Source organism: Giraffa tippelskirchi, chromosome 13 (assembly GCF_054371585.1).
Source record: "Giraffa tippelskirchi isolate mGirTip1 chromosome 13, T2T-mGirTip1v1.2.pri, whole genome shotgun sequence".
Lineage (NCBI taxonomy): Eukaryota > Metazoa > Chordata > Mammalia > Artiodactyla > Giraffidae > Giraffa > Giraffa tippelskirchi.
This window is the reverse complement of record NC_137287.1, coordinates 87,610,911-87,629,860: the sequence shown is the minus strand read 5'-3', so window position 1 is coordinate 87,629,860 and position 18,950 is coordinate 87,610,911. Positions and strand designations below refer to the sequence as shown.

Sequence of the window (18,950 nt, the reverse complement as noted above, 5' to 3'; positions counted from 1 at the left end):
GGTTGGGGTGGGAGAGAGAGACTGTACTTGGGTGCTTGACTTACCCAGCTGGGACTCAGTCTTTATTTCCCGTGTGTCTATTATTTCGCTGCCTCAGACTGCAGTTGAGACTGCAGATAAATTTAGAAAGCACATTTGAATACAGGAAATGGTTTCTGATAAAGAAAAACATGCCTCCCCACCCCCCGAAATACACACACACACACACACACACACACACACACACACACATACACACACGGGATGACCTCCCCGCAACTCAGACATAGTCTGTGAGTCCTGTGTTGCAGGACGTCCTCTAGTCTGGGGTGAAGGACACGGTCCAGTATGGCTTGTTTTGCTGCTTCGGTTGAAGTTCAATTCCTTGAGTTAGGTTACTTTTACCCTCTGAGGTCAGTCATGATAGACAGCCTGCAGAGTTCCAGATGGGAAATTCATGGATTCCAAGCATTTCAGTTTCTTTTCATTCAAATGGATAAAAACTAAGGGAATACATGCCACTTGCATTGTCACATTGTATGGGAGCAAAAATATGATGCCATATTGTCTCATTTTATAAGAAAATCCTGAAAGAGTCTTATGTTTAAGCAAGGTACCAAATGCTTTATGAGGTCTCTTCTAAGGCATGATTTACCATGTAAACATCATGTAGGTGACTAAGGAAAATACGCACTGTGAGTTGTTTAGTGCTTAGAAGAGTTTTAAGTGGTGTAGCTTGAAAAGATATTACAACAATCAATTATCGATGTAGGGGGAATGCCACATAGTATTGGTTCTCTCGCACAAGTTAGGTTTTTCCATTGCAGTGTATTCCAGTGGCATTATTCCTTGATTTTTATTAATAATAAATTCAGTACAGAATGTTAAGAGAGTATTAGGAGCTATTTTAGAATATATATTTTCCCATTAAATTTACTCATAGTCTTTTCCATAAGAAGAAATATGTTCTTCTGTAAGAAAATATATAGTTGATGATAGAAACTTTTCCTCATCTCACTTAAAAATAAGAATATCTTATTTCAGGTTAGTCCTCACTCTAAAAGAGTTTAGAAATCTTAGAAATGTGTAAATCTTTTAGAAATACATCCTGTATCCCCTTTAATTCAATCTCATCTTTTTACCTTTAACATGATTAGACTCCTAAATAGTGGCCTTGCAGCAAACCAAAGAAAAAACAAGAAAGCACTCAGGCTCAGTTCAAGAATCAGAAATTTGAGTTAACTTTCTCAAGGATGTATCAATGTAGACTCAGAAATACACTCATTTGGAAGGAGGCAGAAGTCAGCTCAGAAAGTTATATATTAAGGCGGGATCCAGGAGGGAAATTCCTGTACTGTAACTCTACATTATTTGGAAACAGTGACAGGAGTGAAGGAGAAACTGTAGCCAAAGGGGAACAGGTGTTGGAGAAATTCCTGCTCAACCGCCAGGCCTTGGAAAGGACCCAAGGGACTCTGCTCCCTGATGGGCCGAGGTTCTCAGGTCAGTGCTGGTTCTCGTTGGACGCCTGCTGCCCAGAGAGCTGATACAGGACCATCTACACAGGACACAACAGCAAAGGTTTTTTCTTTTACTTTGGCCGCACCACGGGGCTTGCAGGATCTTGGAATTAGAGCTGGAACCTCAGTGAAAGCCCCGAGTCCTAACTGTTGGACCACCAGGGAATTCCCAAGCATCGTCTTTAAAGGTGCCATTGTGCACTGTTACACTGTACTTCCATCATTTATTCAGTAGGTCTCATGACCTATTTATACAGGTGGTCTGTGTGATAAAAACCACATGAGGACTCAAGAAAACCGCCCTATTTCAAAGTCAATTTCTTGTGAGAAATTTCTCCAGTTATTCTGGAGGAAGAAGCCTGCTTGTATGGCCCAGGAATGATTGGCAAACCAATAATAATACTCTGTTGTTGTTTTTCCAAAGAGAAGAAAAACATCTCATCAGAGAGAAATCTGAAGGCTTAGAACCGAAATCACGTGGTATTGTCAGCTGCTGTGTCAGATATGACCATCAAGGAGCGGGGACCTGAGGAACATGGTGCAGGGTGAGAGCTGGAGCTGGGCTGCTGATAGGAGAGGCTCCTGCCTGATCTCAGGGATGAGGGGTGAAAGCCTAGGAAGGTCCTCAAGCCCCAGGATGACGGGGTGAAGGTAGAAGAGGGCAGGCCGATTTCCTCCCATCTAACCAGCGACTGTTGGGATATTTGCCAACAACACGTTCTATGTTTCAGATTGAGAAGTAGAACCTTGAGGATAAAACTATCCTAAAGCATCCAAGCCAATGGTTCTCACCTGGGGGTGATCTGGCCCTTCCTCTCACTGCCTTTGCCAGGGGCCACTGGGCAGTGTCTGGACACATCTTGGGGGTCATAACTGGGGGTGCGGGTGCTACTGGCATTTAGTGGATGGGGGCCAGAGGTGTGGCTGGTCCTCCCCCAGTGCTCAAGGTGGCCCCACCTGTGGGAATATCTGGGCTGAACGTCAGTAGAAATGTGGAGACGTAGTCTAAAGTAGTTGGAAGGAAGTAGATTTTAAATGTATGTATATACACAATTATTAGCATGTTTCTCATATAATGTAAATTATATATAATCTATATAGTATATAAGTATATAGTTTATGTAATTTATATAGTAAAATATAAACATTTGTTTATATATAATAATATATTAAATGTATTATATATCATATTTTCACATATTATAATATATGAGCTTCCTTGGTGGCTCAGTTGGTAAAGAATCTGCCTTCAGTGCAGAAGACCTGGGCCCAATTCCTGGATTGGGAAGATCCCCTGGAGAAGGAAATGGCAACCACTCCAGTATTCTTGCCTGGAGAATCCCATGGACAGAAGACCTGGTGGACTACAGTCCGTGAGGTAGCATAGCGTCAGACAGGACTGAGTGACTAACACTTTCACATTATAATACATAAATATATTATGAGTATATTATAAATGTATTTATATAGATATATATTATTAATTATATAGCATTATATGATTGATCATAAATTTTATATAATTTATGATTATTTATAATTTGATTGTACATGAAAAAATATTAATAGTTATATATGCATGTATTTATAAGTTTATACATATATACATGTGCATAGGCATATGAAACAGAAAGAAAACTCTGGGTTAGAAAGCTAAACTTGTTGCCTTACAGGGGACGATAACAAGAGTGTGGTCCATGTGCCTGGCCCCCCACGAGCTCACATAGCCCGACAATCCTAAGTTTTCTCATCTGTAACAGTGTGATAAAAATAATGTCTACTCCAATGGGCTCAAGGATGTAACTGTATAACACAGGGAACATAACCAATATTTAGTAATAACTGTAAATGGGAAGTAACCTTTAAAAACTGTTTAAAAAATTTAAAAATAATGCCTACTGCAGAGTTTCCAAGAGTATTAAATAATATAAATCACTTACATTGGTGTTTTGTGAATAATAAACCTTGAATAGATATTTTCTCTAATTTTTCAGTTTTTAGCATTGCACCTGAGCCATTACATGGAAATGAACCTAAATTTGAGGTGTTTCAGAAAAATCATGTATTAACATGAGATCCTTAGTGTTGGTTAATAAAGAAATGAAATGCAATTCTCAGTAAGAGCTCTTGTTTTCTAGATCTTGCCACAGACTATAAAGGGAGTGAAGTGGTATCTGTTGGAAGAATCCCAAATGGAGCAGCAGGACAGGGCATGAACCTCAGCCTTTCAACTGGTGGAAGGACCCATGTCCCTCGTAACAGGCTCTGGTGCCTTCAGGGCAAAAGCCCAAGAGCCAGTGGTGAAGTGAAAGTTGTTCAGTCGTGTCCGACTCTTTGTGACCCCATGGACTATACAGTCCATGGAATTCTCCAGGCCAGGATACTGACGTGGGTAGCCTTTCCCTTTTCCAGAGGATCTTCCCAACCCAGGAATGGAACCCAGGTCTCCCACATTGCAGGCGAATTCTTTACCAGCTGAGCCACCAGGGAAGTCTGGGGACTAGCCAGTGGGATAGCCACGAAATCAGGGTTCACCATGAGCTCAGTCGCTTCTCGAGCCCTTCCAAGGAAAAGTTAACTCACCGGCACAGAAGTGTCCTTTCTCACCACTTCTAGTGGAGTGTAACATTTTTGAATGGCCTTGTGGAGCTTTCTGGGCTGTGGTTTATGCAAGAATGTTCCAAGAACCTAACCAGTCGAGGAGGTGCAGACGAGAAGGTGATGGGAGCTGCACACCCTCCCAATACCGTCTGCCCATGTGGAGAGGGACTTGGGACAGCTGACCCCGAGGAACCTCACCAACAAGCGTCCCGTGAGTGACTCAGCAGTGCACTGGCCGCTGTCCCGTCTGAATTTTCCCACGGAAGGGGGTCGGCGTGGAGCAAGGGCAGTGGGCTCCTTTTCTGTATTAACTGTGTGTAAGTACTTGAGGCAGATCTTTACTTTCCCCAGGACCCCACACAGCTCCGCCACTGGAGATGCTCCAGAAGAGGGAGGGTGAGTCCCGTCCCTTCCACACAGAATGGGGATGCATCCTTCTTTTTCTAATATAAATTATGAAGTTGAAGTTCCAGATTGAAAGAACAAGCGTTTTTTTTAAATTTTTCCTGTGAGAGAAATACCCCCTAAAAAGGGGCAAAGAATTCTCTAACATCTTACATGAACATAACACCCATTTAACTAAGAGACATACCCTGCAGGGGCCACACACACCTTAAAGTAGGTAATTAAGTCCTTGGGGCAGAGTCCCAGAGGTGGGAGAAGGTGCCTGTGGTGCAGATGGGAGGTGGTGCCTGGCTCAGCCTGGTGGGTGTGATGAGCTGGGTGTGTCCCCTCCCCTTGCCCGCACCCTCCTCCTTTCCCCACTCTATCTGTCACAGCAGAGATGCTCCCACAGCTGAGCACATTCAGGAACACGGCGCTGAGCTGGCTTTTTAAACCCAGGAACACGAGGATGGTAAAAGAGCGGCTTCAGGGATACTCAGCTCTGGCTTCACTGAACTTATCTGTTTTCCTTATTCCAGTTATTATTCGAGCAAATGGAATCACGTGGAAGATCTGACAGGTGGGTGGAAAGGGATGGAGAGCAGAGGACACCGAGTTTTTCAGGCACAAGAACAATAGCAGAGACGTCAGCGGGACGGCTCCATCCTTGGCCACGCTGGCTTGTGCTGCAGAGGTGCCTGGTGGGTCCCCGATGCTGGGTCACCTGAGACAGGTGTCCTGTGTGGCTGGCCTCTGTCCTGCCTGTTGACTTGGGGACAGCTGTGACTTGGGAGCCTGTTGCGCCCTCTGCCCCACCCCCATGTCCCAGCTCCCCCGGGGCAGTGGGACTCTGTGTGTCAACCTCCCACCCATCCTAGAAATAGTTGGTTTGCTCTAGGGTCCTCTGGATGCCGGGGCACCATGAACCCCCCTCTTTCCTTTCCCAGGATCAGACCCATGACACACCGTGTGGCCTCAAGATGGATTCAAGCTGCAAACCTCAGGCTGAAAGGGCCCAGCGAACATGTGGTGGACTTCCCCCGACCCCGTCCAAGGTGAGGTCATTGAGACGATGGGCTCCTAAAACAATCAAAGAGGCTTTTTGTTTTCTTCTTCAAATATGTTCCATGTTATATTCAGAATGATGTAGAGTGACAAGTGTTCTTGAAACTTTGCCTGTGTTGAAGGCCAGGATACGGAGTGATCATGACAAGAACTGTAAGACTGACCAGCAGGGTCAGGGGACACCTTTCAGGTCCCTATCTCTCCACCTCTGAGCTCACAGTACTTTTCTTTTAAAACAGTTTATGCTTAGGAAGGACCCTTATGCCTTCCTTATCCTTAGAGAAACTCGAGCTTAACTTTCAACACCAAGGAGAACACTGAACACTGGTAATGACCAGTCCTTTCTTTTACAAAGTGGCCCCAAAATACGTACACTTCTTTTCTCTCTGGTGGCTCAGAGGTTAAAGTGTCTGCCTGCAATGCAGGAGACCCGGGTTCGAACCCTGGGTCGGGAAGATCCCCTGGAGAAGGAAATGGCAACCCACTCCAGTATTCTTGCCTGGAGAATCCCATGGAGAGAGGAGCCTGGTAGGCTACAGTCCATGGGGTCGCAAAGAATTGGACACGACTGAGCAACTTCATTTCACTTTTCTCTTTCTTTTTTTTGGTACATGTTTAGGGGTGAGAATCTGCATAATATTTAGGATGAAGAGAAGCTGAACTTTTAATCTCTGAGCAAAAGGCCTTGGGTAACTTTCAAGTTCCTCTGAATCTTCTGATTTTCACTCTGGTTCAAAAACCATAGCTCCACATGCAGTTGAGAGAGCATTTTCTCCCATTTGTGACTTCTGCATTTGGTATCAACTCCCTGGTTATGTGCCTGGCTTCGGGAATGAGGCCATGTTCTCTTTCCAGCATCAGGGCACTTCTCTATGATGGGAAGAACAGCTCAGAGTGAGCCAGAGACCACCAACCCATCCAGGCAGCAGACACCAGTGTGTCCTGTCTTGTCCAAATGCTCATCTGGATGATGTAAGGGTGCAGAGAAGCTGTTCTTAGTGATACGCCTGATACAGGAAATGAAAGACGGAACCAATGGTTTCGACCAAGTCACAGCAGAACTGAAAGTCTGCAAATAAAAATTACAGATCCTTAATCACAACTTTCTCTCTGCTCAGACTGTATAAAAACACGCAATTCTATAGGAGACTTATCTTTTATTTTTTGTTCAAAATCTCTTGAGTCATCTTGACTTCTGTCTCTTGATTTAGGTTTGACTCTGAAAGCAAAGCAATAGTAAAACACCTCATTTCCCTGCTCTGCATGTTCTGCACTCGGGGGTATTCTTCACCCAGGGTCCCGCTTAGAGGACCATCCTTCCTTCACAGCCTCACCGTGCTCAGCTAGATCTACTCTCCGGGCATCCTTGAGACAGTGGAGAAGAACCTCAAACCCTGACTCTTTGTTTCATTTCTAAGCCACGTATCTGGGACTTAAAAAAAAGCGTATGGAGATAAAGCCATCACTGACTGTGCAAAGGCGTGTTAGCCAAAAAAATAAGTTGGACACATCTATTAAAAATTGAAGACTAAATGAGCTGCAATTATAAGCCAAGGTAATCTTTTCAAGACCCCAGCCCCAAATGTGTAAGCCTTTCATCCTTGGGGTTCTTGCTTTTGACTTGCTGAATCTGCAGTTAGAAAATGGGACTCAAACAATTTTTCAATTCTTTGAGCATCTATCTTTGGATCCAGACTCATTCTGAAAAGCGTTAAAAGACCAAATGTGTATGTTTTCTGCATTTGGGGGAAAAGGGAACTGATCGTGAGCAGCCTTCAGAATTCTCTCGTGGGCGAATAATGAAGCTCAGATTGCTGACGAGTGACACTGTCCTCCAGCATTTGTTCTCAGGAAACCTTCGGAGACCTGCAGCTCACGAGGACCCCCTCCCACCCATCTGCTCGCTGGAAGTGACAGTTGAATTAAAATTTGTTTTTCTCTCCATAAGAACATAGCAAATAGATTTCATATGGGAAGCGACTTGCAAACCCAAGCTCTTCTGTTATGAACACACCATGTCAAGATATTTTAGTAAGCATGCATTACTTATTGGACCTGAGAGCCTTTAAGCAGCACCTAAGAGTTTATTTTTTTCAGTCTGTAGATTTTATTGTTTTAATGGGAGGTACCTAAGGGCAAGTGGATTCCTCCAAGCTTGTCCTCAGTGTCATTCTTGCCAAAGCAGGAGCATGTGGTGGACAGAAGGATGGAAGCCTGAGAATTCTTAGGCATGACAGAAGCTGTTTAACAAATAAGGATAAAAACAGTTTCTTCATTGGATTAACTATAGGGATAAAGTAACCTTCTATATCAATTAACACAAAATTACCCCCAAAACTAATTATCCTGGAAATAAATTTTTCTAAGCAATAGTCATCTGTAAGGTTAGTACATCCCCCATCTCTGAGTCTACAGCGTGCTGCCCCACCTGACTCTACAGGCTGAATTGAACCCACAACTGTGAGGCCATGAGCTAAGCTGGGCTCTGCTTCACTGCCTACTCCCCAGCCTCCTGGACCGTTCCTTTCTTGGCCTCTAGAAAAGATAAGTTCCCTTCATTTGAGAAGAAAGGGAATTAATATTTGCAAATGCCTGTTTCATATGATTCCCAGAGAGTTTTGCAAGGAAGATATTGTCCCTTTTTCACAGATGTCACGCTGAAGGCTCAGAGGGGTTGAGTGACACACACACGGTCACATAGCTCAGGCATGGCAGAACTTGAACTTGGTTCTAAATCCCCCTGCATTCTATTGTCCCAGGCCTCCTCCCAGGGCACAAGTCATAACCCCACTATCCAGTTTTGTGAGGACACGCCTCGAATCTCTTCAGGTGTCTCACCCAGGTCCTTCCTTCTGGTCTGAGGCTGAGGGTGCGGTGCCTCTTGGACTCAGGCCCGGGAGACTAAGTCCTGATGAGATGCGTCAGGCGACCTTCCTAAGCCTGACCGATTTTCCCAGAACAGGTACGGATAGGTGAGGAAAGTGCAGAATCTTGCTCGACAGCCCCACCCCCAGGGCCCCCTCCTGACTCACGGGCCATCTAGGGGCGAGTTGAGGAGACCTGAGTCACTGCAGCTCCCAGAGGGCCGCGCCCCGTGAGCCTGAATAACACCCCAGTTACCCTGCAGTGCCAAGGGGTCACCAGCAGTTTAGCTGAATAAAGATCTGTGTGATGCTTGGGGCTCAGGGACACTGGCTGCTGCAGCCTTAGCCCCTTTCTTAGACAGGGACGGGGGCGCCTGCTCTCATGGGTTTGGGGGAGAGTGAAGTGAAACAGTATTCACCATGGATTTGTGGACACACTCAGCCCCATGACAGACATGCCATCTGAAGAGCAGCAGTGGACTCCGAAAGCCCAGGCTGCAATGGGTGCTGTTGCAACCCATTCTCCATCCCCCAGTTGTGGCCGGCCCACGACCTCCAAGGTCAAGGAAGCTGCCATGACCGTGACTCAGCAGGAAGCAGACAGAGTGGGGAGCCAGAAGGCCTGGGTTCTAACAGGGCTAACATTGAGGCCTTGCTAAATAAGAGTTCATGGCATTTGTATTTCAGATTCAGGGAGCAACACACAGGGAATAACAGGCAGAGAACAGAAAGCTGCAGCTCTGAAATTGGTCCCTGTTGAAGCTATATACTGTGGGGGTTAGACATGTGATATTTGAGGAGCCTGGGCTCTGTATCTACAAGACGTTATAGGATTGAGCTCAAAGCTGAAGCAGATTATACTGTCTGTCATGTGTTGAGCCCTTTGTCATTCAGTTGCTAAGACATATCCAACTCTTTGTGAGCCCATGGTCTGCAGTACGCCAGGCTTCCCTGTCCTTCACTATCTCCCGGAGTTTGCTCAAACTCACGTCCATTAAGTTAGTAATGCCATCCAACCATCTCATCCTCTGTCATCCCCTTCTCCTCCTGCCCTCAATCTTTCCTAGCACCAGGGTCTTCTCAAATGAGTCAGTTCTTCACATCAGGTGGCCAAAGTATTGGAGCTTCAGTTTCAGCCTCAGTCCTTCCAATAAATATTCAGTTGATTTCCTTCAGGATTGATTGGTTTGATCACCTTGCTCTCCAAGGGACTCTCAAGAGTCTTTTCCAACACCACAATTCAAAAGCATAAGTTCTTCAGCACTCAGCCTTCTTTATGGTCCAACTCTCACATCCACACATGACTACTGGAAAAACCATGGCTTTGACTATACAGACCTTTGTCAGCAAAGTGATGTCTCTGCTTTTTAACATGCTACCTACGTTTGTCATAGCTTTCATAGGCTTGTTGAGTCCTTGCCAGCAGGTAAATTCCTCCCATCTGGACTCTGCTTCCTGGGATGGGGGGACCTGAGAGGGAGATGTCCCCCATTTAAGAAGGGGACACTCCAGAGTATAAGGGACTCCAGGAGATCTCATCTTATGGTTAGAAACTTCCAAAGCTGCCCTTTGGCTCAGGTCTGCTGGATCCTAAAGCACTTCCACCTTCTGATCTAAGGCCTGTGCAGAGACTCATCCCCAGTGGTCCCTCACTCACTTCATTGCAGTTGTAGGAAGGGGATGGATGGATAGGTTTGGCCATTGACCACTGCACTAGGAGGGGCCTCAGAAAAAATGTTGAGTAATTGAACGGGAAATTTCACCGAAGTAGTGACCAGCCCATCTGTTCTGTAGGTATAAGCCTCGAGTGTGGTCTGTACCCACGGAGCAGATACTGTTTGTTTGCGGCTGTCTCTGCTGTTACTTGCTAGGAGTGGAGAGGTGAAGGAGTCTGGTCACTGTTCTGTTGTCCTCCAGTCCTGAACTCATCTTGCTCCCAAAGTTTTCTCTAACCTTAAAGCACAGCAAACACGAACCTTCAGGATGACAACATCGAGTGTAGGCAAAGCATGCTCTATCTGAGTTACGCAAATGAGGGTGATCTGACCATTTCATAACCAGGCAGCTGCCAGTCAGTTCAACCAGTGCTTAGCAACACCACCAACTCAGGAAACCTTCTACCAGCAACGCCTGTCCTCTTTATATGAAGAGAACTCTCAGTAGTGGGCCCATAGTAGAAACTGACTGATCGTTAGGCAAAGATGAATATTATCTATGTGACATGCGTATCCAAGACAGGGAACTACAGCAGCATCTCCTTGTAAGGCAGAAAGCAGGCAGCTGCAGTCCTGATTTCTGTCTTTCATTTTTTTAAAGTAACTTGCTGGAGCAGAGCTGGCAAAAGTGTAGGCATATTCAACAAATAGTCTTAACTGCTCAAGTCATACCGAGAATAGTAGCTGTATCTGTATGCACTATTTTAGACTGACATTTTTCTATATCTGTGAATTTCAGGAGAGTATTTTAAAATTATTTCTCCTGGATGACAAAAAAGAAAGCACAGCAATCATCTGAATCTGAATCGAGCAAACTCTGATGGGAATCACCCCCCTTGGCTCCAGGTCCCAAGCTGATCTCGTTCCATGGATCATTTCTAGTCCTAATGACAGTCAGCACCTTGGCTATTTATTATCATCCCCAGTGTCACAGGTGAGAAAATCAAAGCAGAAGGAGGTAAAAAAAAAAGGGAAGTGGGTGGGCTGCAGCATCCTAGTATTTGAGCCCAGTCTTCCAGGGATGCTGTAGTTCCAATACTTTGGCCACCTGATGAGAGGCGTCAACTCATTGTAAAAGACCCTGATACTGGGAAAGATTGAGGGCAGGAGGAGAAAGGGGTGGCAGAGGATGAGATGGTTGGATGGCATCATCAACTCAATGGTCTTGAGTTTGAGTAAACTCTGGGAGATATTGAAGGACAGGGGAGCCTGGCATGCTGCAGTCCATCAGGTCTCAAAGAGTCAGACACAACTGAGCAACTGAACAACAACTCCATTTGAGGTGTCTTTTCTGTGGGTTTGCTCCTGATGGCTGTGGCACCAGTCTCAGCGATCCAGGGAGACAGGCATCTCTGCCTCGGAGACATGGAACATCTTGACTGAAGTGACAGAGCTGGGGCTGACCCTGGCCAGGGACCAGCCTTCAAGCACCGGAGCATTTTATTTGTTGATGAGATGTCCTGAAAGGATGCTTCCCTGGGGTGGCTCATAAAAATCAATCGACTGGGAAAGTTGCTAAAAAAAATGATGGCATGTGAGAAAAGTTTCTACCCAAGGGATGTGAGACAAAAACAGCCTTTTATCTAAGAAAAGTGGACGTAGCCTCATTTCCTCTAGGTCTCCTGGGACCGGGGACAGAATCAGAAATGTTGGTGTGGGTCTTCTAGTCAATGCCTGCAGCCGAAGTAGAAAGGGCCCCTTGCTCAGGTGACTAGTCAATACCTGTGGCCCCTGTAGCAGGGCCCCTTCCTCAGTTGAGAGCAGGCTCAGAGCTTCTGGAACTCGTCCTGGTTACACAGATGCATGTGGGAGCAATTCAAAGTCAGTTTTTTCACCTCAAACGCTCACCAGATCATGTTACTTTCAGCAGAGAAAAGACTGCAAGCCCTGGTAGTGAGCGATCACATCCAACACATGATGAGTCACATGATGATGACAGCTTAGTCACCCACTTGACCTTGAAGGAAAGACCACCCCCCTGGACTGCAAGCAGCAAAACCGATTTCCAATGGCAGAATGTAGGAGCAGGCTGTGAGAGAGGAACTTGCAGACATTTTAACTGGTCATCAGGGACACCATGCCAATTGCTCAGTTGTGTCCAGCTCTTTGTGATCCCATGGACTGTAGCCTACCAGGCTCCTCTGTCCATGGGATCCTCCAGGCAAGAATACTGGAGTGGGTTGCCATTTCCTTCTCTGGGGGATCTTCCAGACCCAGAGATTGAACCCACGTCTCCTGTGTTGGCAAGGGGATTCTTTACTGCTGAGCCATCCCAGAAGCCCACCCATTTATTCCTCCTGTGCCAAAGACTCATATCCAGAATTAAAAATGCATTGTATTTAGTGTGGAAGTAATACGTCAGAACATTCGAGTATTTAAATTGTACTGACAAGTCTAGAAAGCTGGTTTTCCTACAGCTTTGCTTTCATTTCCCCGAGCAGCTCCACTCAGAGGCATGAGGCTCCTTCTGGAGCGTTCAATGCGCCTCTATTCAATTCACATGAGCTGAAGGCAGGGGCACTTGCTAGGTGATGCCTGCTGGCCACAGATCCAGCTGGTGCCATTTACACAGAGAGCCACGCCCACAGGTGCATGGATTTCCCCAATCGTTTTCCTCTAATCTTCAGCTACTTCCTCTTCTTGAATAACTTTTCCGTCTAAGGCAACAGGGGAGAAGAATGGGCTGAACACAAGTCATGCTCAGCCTTTCTGGCCACTGAGGGGTAGACATCTATCTAACAATAGACATCCAGAGATAGATGTACCAGAGAGGTCTCATACAGTGGATCAGTTGGGCAGCTGGATTTTATTTAGCGCTTATCCCCAGAATTAAGGTCTCTGTGCTTTGGCCACAGGAGGAAGTCGTGGTAGGGTCATCCTTTCATTCATTCATTGAAGAGGCATTACTAGAGTACCCTCACCAGGGGCTGGGCTCTCAGACATGTAAAACTGTGGGTACACAGTCTTGGCCCAAAGGGACTCCTACTCAGGGGGAGGGAGGGAGACAGGGTGGGAGGCAGAGAGAGAGAAAGAGAGGAGAGGGAGACTAAGGAAGCCCAGAGCAGAGGCAGGTGATGGATCCAGATTCTGGAGAGCAGACAAGGCCTGGGGGGGCGGGGACACTTTCCTCTGTTTCTGATGATTACCCCTTGAGGAGGATGCACCAGGTACTCACGCTCTGCAGCACAGATGGAAACAAATACATCTGCGTCCTGATTGAGAGCTCCCAGGCTGTCATATGTAGAGGCTCCAGCACTATTGCAGAAGTCAGGGGGGCATCAGGCGTGACTCCCAACCCCGCGGCTGGGCTGTGTGGTCAGATGGGGGCCCCTGGGGACTGCTTAGCAGGTCTAATGGATCCCTAGTCGAAGGCTGTGAGCTGATGGCGAAGGACCATGGGTGCACAGAGTGTACTGTCATCGGCACGTCTTAGTACACACACAGCCAGCTTTGCTCTGAAAGGCTCAGCTCTCTAGCCAAGCATCACGAACGAGAAAACAGGCACCTCCCACTGGTGTCAGAGGAGGCAAGCAGGAGGCAAGGGACAGGACCTCTGGGAAAGGGACCCTCCGTGGCTGGCGTGGTCTGGGAGGCTGGGGGCCAGTTTGGTGTATAAGCTACAGTTTGAAGAGAAGGCTTGGGACTCAGTCTTCTGCTCTGGCAGCCAGAGGGGCTCGTTGCAGGGTGCCCGACAGCTCGTCGACACTCCCCAGTGAGTGAGTGAATGAACAAATGAATGGGCTTTGCCCCCAGTGCTCCATCACTGACTCCTGAGGACTATGGAGGATGCAGACATGGTTCTGCCCCACACTTTACATAGAGGTGGGCACCTGTGATGTCTATAGCATCTAAAAATTGGAGACATCAACAGATAGCAAAGCAGATCCTATTATGACAATGGAGAGATGGGCTGGCTTATCTCTGGGGCTGTCTCCCACTGACTGTATGGCTTGGTTGACTGGGCCTTGGGTTCATTCCCTGCAAGAGGAGAATGTGGGTGGCTGCCCTGCTGACCACTGGAAGCCTGAGGAGCAAATGAGGGTTGACCCATGTGCTGGCTTTTGACTTTGTCACCCAGAGGGGCAGCCTGCATCCCATCATCCCAGTGCTTGCTTCTTGAAGGAAATGGCCATGAGATGATTTTACACACAGACAACAGTGACACCAAAACAAACAAAACCTCTGCAGATATATGGCATTTTATTTACACTAAGGAGACGCAGAACGCATGTCGATGGGGGTTAGCGCGTAAGAAAATGGGTGGTGAAAATTAAAAAAGAAGCAAACAAACACCGGTTAACTCAAAACAAGACAAAATAAAGAAAATAACCAACAAGTGTATCTGAAGGTAAGCGCAGAAATTTTAATTGGAGAGAATGTATGCCAAATTCAAGTGCTTCTAGCATCTAGGCTGCTGCCTGCTCATGGATGAGATATTCCAGACACAGAATCCATTTAATCAGGAAGAAAGTAACAAGTCAAATACTGCACTAATTCCAGAGAACTGCGAGGAGACTGTGGTTCAGTGGCCAGCCAGACACAGCCCACCTGACTCAGAAGAATCAGACCTGTCTCAGGGCTTTCCTGGTGGTTCAGAAGGTAAAGAATCTACCTGCAATTCAAAAGACCCGAGTTCAATCCCTGGGTCGGGAAGATCCCCTAGAGAAGATAATGGCTACCCATTTCAGTATTCTTGCCTGGAGAACCCCATAGACAGAGTAGCCTGGTGGTCTATAGTCCATGGGGTCACAAAGAGTCGGACACGGCTGAGCGACTCATACAATTTCAGGATTTACAGCTGCTTCTGAAAATGGCAGTCACAACCGAAACCTCTGGGTTCTGTGTCATTCATCAAAAGCAATGTAAGTTCAGCTCACTGAGCCTATTGGTCCTTTCAGTTCTGCCACTGGTCAGAGTGTTCACCGCTTTCAGCAGGAAAGCGCGTTTCTCTGGAAGACGTGTAGAACTTCCTTCCTGTAAGATTGCAGTGCAGCAAGCATTTCAGGAAGAAGCTGCTTTATTGATCATAAAATGCAACGTAAACATGGGCTTGTCCCTGCACTGAATTCAATGCAAAATTATGTTGTGGAAATTAAATGTGGCTGACTTTTTCCTAATGCTGTGAGTTAAATTCCACTGCTAGACATATTTGACAGGAAGACAAAAATTATTTTCCTAATTGAGAGATAAGTATCCACCATGAGATACTATTGACTATTAACATGGGATACCGTGACTACTATTGATCCCTATATCCCTTGTCTCTAATCTTTCAATGATCTGAAAAGGGTCTCACTATTCTCATTTCAGAGATGGGGAAAAACAAAGCTGAAAGGGTTTCAAGTAACCATCTCCAAGCCAGGGATTAGCGATTCATTTCTCATGAGCTACAGGTGAGAACGGTCATCACTGCCTCTCAGGAACACAATAGGGTAATACCTGCCCAGTCTTTGCAAAATACAATTCATAGAATTCCCTTAAAAACACATACACAATTCTTAGCGTGGACTACTGTTAAGGATTTCCAAGGAAAGTCACCATAAAGAAAGGTGAACGATGTTCCCTGAACGACTTTCCCCATCCTCATCCTGTCTCTTCATTTCCGGGTGCCATTCGGACTGGTTGCTGGAATTCTCACCTCCTTAAAGGGTGAGTTCTTTGTTACCTACGGGAAGCCCAGTAGGTGGTCATGGCTGATTAATGATGAACCAGAAGCTGCTGGTAAGCCTTCCTCTCTCAAATGCCATAAACATTTCTGGCCAAAATAGGACTGAACCTGCTCCCTTTGTCCCCTCCTCCTGAGTGCTCCAAATGTGCCCTGCATCAGGGGCTGGAGAAACCCAGGGGGTGGGTGGTGATCCCCTGGGCCGTCCTCAAGGGTTACTCTTCACCCAGCAGAGGCTCCCATCCCAGCTTCACTGGGGCTCGTTCAGGTCGCAGGGGGCAGCCTCACCCATGCCGGACTCTCAGAGGTCTCAGCTCCTGTCACCTCCTCTCCATCATCTGATGTAGCTGGACGACAGACAGACAGACATTCCAAATTATATCGTCACGGTTCGGTCCGTAGGAAACACTGAGGTTCTCTTCCATTTTCTTCAACTAAATATTTTATCTATCTGAATGTTGCCCAAAGACAAGTTTATCACAAAGAGTTAAATCTTTATAGTTAAAACACTCATACCTGTATACATATATGTCTCTTGCGAAGTCAGCACAGCTTTTGAACTTTCGAGTAAATGACCTATTTGGGGGAGGATGGTAAACTGAGTGAACATAGGGGTGACAGTCGGTGAAGATTTTGTCAAATTTCTGTTGAAAGGGAAGATGGCACAGTTCATTTACTGTCGCTTCACCTGCTCCACGGGGGCACCACCCTGCCATCTCCACAGCCATGCAATCAGCAAACGACACCCAGGCAGAGCTGCCTGCTTTTACGGTGAGTTAATTGATAAAGCCTATGCTTGTCATCACCTATCTCGCACATCTGGAAGCAGGTCTTACACAACAGTGAAATGTGGTAACGTGAAGCTTAACAAACCGAGGGGAACAGAGCTAGGCTCAGTCCATACATGCAAGTCACCAGCATGTGTGCTTGGAAATCAACCAAGTACAAAGCTTCCAAGATGTGATTTCTGCATCATGGTGAACATGATCCACTGTCAGCAGCTAAGCCTTGTAAAAAGTTACTAATTGTTCACATCAGCTTTGGATAGGAGCTATGAATTTAAGGAAGAGTTCTAGATCATATGACATCTTTTTTTTTTTTTCTTTTAGTACAATTATGTAAAGGGAAGTCAGCACAAGGTTTAGCAACATGAATGTGCAGGAACTCACGGTGACAAAGGGCATTCTAGTTAAATCTGACTTTTATTGAAAATTCTGTGCTTACTGCTCAGTCCAGCACGGCTCCTATGAGGACATGTGGTATCCAGACTCCATCTCGTCTTTGTCTCTTTCCATTCATAGACGTTTAGGGAATTCTCATTAAAATTACTTAGAGTGAAACAGAGAGACCATGTTATAAAATAAATCTGGTTAAATACACTTTGCTGTATTGCCTCATTTATGTGATGCATGGACCTAATTTTCTTCTCTTTGTGTCTTAACTATGTACATTAGGTGATGCTTGCCAATTAATGCAGGATGTCACATCCCCGATTGCTTTCTCGAGCTTCTTAAACATTAAAAATAAATACGTGCCATCTGTCTCATTTCTTGAAAGCAATTCAAAATGGTTACTTTTGTTTGCTTAGGATTACAGCACAGTTTATAGCTTCAGTGCTTCTGAATTATAAGAAAGTTCTGTCTCCCTTTCTTAAACGTAACTTCATTTTAAGGTAAATCCATCAGGATGAGTGGAAGGCTCTGGTGAGGCAGAAACTAGTGCCAGATGGTGATTAAACCCTTGGTCTTTGGCATTTGAGAGACGTGGCCTGGATGCCAGGCTCCTACTGAACCACCTAGAAAAAGCAGCTTCATCTAGTGGTGCCTCAGTAGTCCTCACCTATGAAATGGGGATAATGTCTGCCATATGAAGTACACTGGGAAATACATATAAAGTAACACACAGACACACATATATAACATATTCCCTCCCCGGCTCATAGTTAAGACACAACAAATGGTAGATACTATTGTTTTCATCATCACCCAGTTTGAGGAGGGGAATATTTCAAGTTGGGAAGGAAAGTTGTTAAAAAAAAAAAAAAAGACTAGCTTACCACAAGCCGCAACTACTAAAGCCTGTGTGTCTGGGAGCCCGTGCTCTGTAACAAGAGAAGCCACCGCAGTAAGGAACTGTGGCACCATAACTAGAGAAAAGCCTTTGCAGCAATGAAGACCCAGCAGAGCCAAAGATAAAAAAAGAAAATAATAAATAAATGCAATTTTAAGAAACTTAGAGAAAAAGAAAAAAATAGCTCATGGTGGCATAAGGTTAAAAATTAAGAAGGAAGTTACACAGGAAAGCTATGTTCTTTCTCCACAGCAATTAAAATATAAAACTAAACAACCTGACTCCACCGCCTCCCCCGCCCTCTGGGCACACAGGTCAGCTGGGAACCTGTGCAATGGGATTGGTGAGATGGGAGAACTTAGAGGCTTTGGGTCTGCTGTGGCTACAATGGCTGTTTTCAAAGAGTTGTTTCTTGTTTTTGTTTTTAATTTAAAAAATGGTATGTATTATGGCACCAAATGTCTAAATAACTTAACTATAATTAAAGGGGCAAGGGGATATTTGAGAACGTTCCCCTTTCCATTCTCAGTCAGAGCAATTTTCTCAACAATACCATCTACTGTGGCGTGAAGGAACTCTCTAGATCTGAGCGGAGCATTCCAAGGAGGGTGGACGTGTAATTTGAAGCCCACCCTATACTCACAGACCACAGAATTGCAGTGCTCTACAAAATGCTAGATACATGTGACCAAGCCCAAAATATTTCAGCAATAAGAAAGCTGAAGTCCAGTGTGGCTCAGTAAACTGTCCAAAAGCACACAGATCTTTTCTTTTAGCTAGGTTTCAACACTTTTGTTAAGCAGAGTGAAAATTTTTGTCCTTCTATAAATATCCTGGGTTTACAGCTGATTCCTCGCATGGCAGTTCTCCTAGCAGCCTTATTTGAACATAACTGGGCTGTTCGGCATAGTCCTCGCATGACAAAGTGGTCAAGTCTCACTAGTAGCCGAGAATGCATTATCAAGCCTTTATTTAGCTCTACAGTCGGGGCAATCCAACTATTAGTCATCCTGACATGTGCTTCGAACACAACACACCCAAGAGTACCAGCAAAAACTGCATCTGCTTCCTTCACCCTCCCACACCA

General features: G+C 45.6%; 1 long non-coding RNA gene across 1 annotated transcript; it reads left to right on the top strand.

The window, feature by feature from the left end:
- Window positions 1–17,171, top strand: LOC145533350 (uncharacterized). The gene is made up of 8 exons (XR_014074013.1): window positions 1–2,044; window positions 3,638–4,311; window positions 4,452–4,496; window positions 5,024–5,064; window positions 5,432–5,539; window positions 15,439–15,521; window positions 16,453–16,564; window positions 16,903–17,171. It is a non-coding gene; the product is annotated as an uncharacterized LOC145533350 (long non-coding RNA).
- Window positions 17,172–18,950: the final 1,779 nt, after the last annotated feature.